At 34.4% G+C, this 2369-nt stretch overlaps 1 non-coding gene across 1 annotated transcript; it reads left to right on the top strand.

The window, feature by feature from the left end:
- Nucleotides 1–1741: 1741 nt before the first annotated feature.
- LOC120170179 lies at nt 1742–1903 on the top strand. Its single transcript, XR_005520742.1, has one exon. It is a non-coding gene; the product is annotated as a U1 spliceosomal RNA (small nuclear RNA).
- Nucleotides 1904–2369: the final 466 nt, after the last annotated feature.

The raw sequence follows: 2369 nt of genomic DNA, 5'->3' as shown, positions 1-2369 counted from the left end.
TTAAACACGTTCAAGTAGTTTCGCAAAAACAAACGGTTATTAAATGTTATGTGACAGATTTTGATGATACCTGTACTTGACAATGGAGCAGGCTTCAATCGACTCCAACTGTGCTGCAATCCGTATCCATCTACAATTTTGTTTAGATATACTAATGGTGTTTTATCAAGCAACTGTTCATTTCAAACCCAACAACATGCTCAATGTTGGCAATTGTTTTATCCATTAATGAAAAGAAAACAAAAAAAAACAGCTAAATAATAATTGAACTGGCACACTTTGTTTGAAAACCCCCCAACACCATTGGTGAAAGCTTTTGGAAACTCTAATATCTCACTTATGATGAATGTAAAGATGGTAAATGTTTGATTTGCAGCCATTTCTAGTTAGTGGATAAAAAGAGAAAGAAAGAATCAAATTATACACTTTGGGAGCTCTGTCCCTGATACATAGATAGTGTCAGTGCATGCATGCGTTGGTAAATTAGTTTTGTTAGACCAAATTCATATCTGCAGAGTCTCAATTATGTATCAACGGATAATATTATTCACACCCCACATCTCGGTTCAGTTGTCTCATAAAAACAAGAAATATTATCAATTCATGACAATTTCCATGGCTTCAAACACCAGTAAATGCATACAAATGTTTCAAAAATTGATACCTTTGGTGTTGTTAGGACAATGTTAACTCAAACATCTCTCAAGTCTAAAAGCTCACTATCTGCATATATTTTGAGCTATGCGCTGTGTGCAATGAAACCATTATGACCTAGCAGATTCCTGTTGTATTCACACCAACGAAACCATTTTCAGATTTTTCAACACAATCGTTCTTTTTAATTAATGGATGTATTTTACGGAATAAGTAACTAAATATCATGGTTATGAATACAAGCTGCTGGAGAATAAAGAACATCTTCAATTACGATGATGCCAAAGGACATTGGACAAGATGAATTAAGAATCCAAAATTTAAAACAAGAAACAAGGCATCTCACCTTTAGCTTTTCTACTGAACATCCTTGCAATTGCTGCCAGGCTCTCTTCACTTGTCTGTAGAAACTAACATACATAAAGTGGTGTTAGAGAGTGGGTTAACAAGAGTAGTTGTTGTCTCCCTCATCAATGATGACTTTCTACAAAAGTACATATGTGAGAATTTAACAAAATAGTTTTAGTAAAGCAGAAATCCAAAAACAACGTAATCTGAATTATTCATACTGCGACTAACATCACCAGTAACCGAGCTTGTTCGACACATAACTTCCAGTTCCAGAACCAAACTTTTCTGCTGGAAGAGAACTTTACAAGGAGAACATATTCAAAAGCCAAGCTACAAAATACAGAAGTCTATGAGAGGGGAGTTGCAAATCGAAAACTGCTGACCAATACAACAACATACTTCCGAACACTGTAAGAAGATCGGTTGTTTTCGAAAAAGTTGAAGACAGATTTGAAGAGCTTGAGGCGTGAGCCATATTCTCCTCATAATTATGCAATAGGCTACAACACAGATGAATAAGAAAATCCGACTTACTAATTATTTAACACAGCCAATTCAGAAGTATCACAGCTTTCACTGGTTCCAATGTGTAGTTGCCTTTTAAATGCGAGATATTTATTTTCTAAATTCAGATACAGGACTATTTATGATAAAGCACTAACCCCACATCGAACAAGGAAGAGAAGGGAGAACGAGCGGAGCTTTATAAATAAGAGGCAACTAACTACTTTGAAAGATACTTACCTGGACAGGGTCAGTGGGCGATCAATAAATCCCATGGCCTAAGTTAGCGACATCCATTGCATTTAGGAGGGCCGCTCGTCTAACGTCTCCTCAATGTGGGAGAGCCTACGTCATAATTTGTGGCTGTGGAGGCTTGCGTCCGCGCGGCCCCTTTCAAATGGAGTGTAAAGGAATTGAGCCAATTATTTTTGGGTATGTTCTTGTTGAATTGCCATTTACTAAATAATTAAGGGTAAATTATTCATTTAATTTTTAAATTATTAATTTAAATTTTGATTCGAAAATTATATTTAAAGTTTAATTTTTATCTATTTTTAGTACCAAAGCTTTTTTTTATTAATCTGGGGTAAGTATAATATAACTTTCAACCATTGGATATTGAATATTCGTACTTGGACATTGAACATTCGTATCTCTCGCATTGCTAGTGTTCGAGACTTCAAAAAATAACGATAATTCATTTACAGGTCATTGGGGTTCATGTTTAGTACCAAAACTTAAGTGTTGTGTTTAGTATCAAAATTTAAATGTTGAAGAAATTGAAAAACTTAAGTGTTGTGTTTAGTATCAAAATTTAAATGTTGAAGAAATTGAAAGTTTACATGAAAAAAAAAGAAAGT

The sequence above is a fragment of the Hibiscus syriacus genome, unplaced genomic scaffold, assembly GCF_006381635.1.
Source record: "Hibiscus syriacus cultivar Baekdansim isolate YM2019G1 unplaced genomic scaffold, ASM638163v2 tig00111772_pilon, whole genome shotgun sequence".
Lineage (NCBI taxonomy): Eukaryota > Viridiplantae > Streptophyta > Magnoliopsida > Malvales > Malvaceae > Hibiscus > Hibiscus syriacus.
This window is presented reverse-complemented; position numbering and strand designations above follow the sequence as displayed.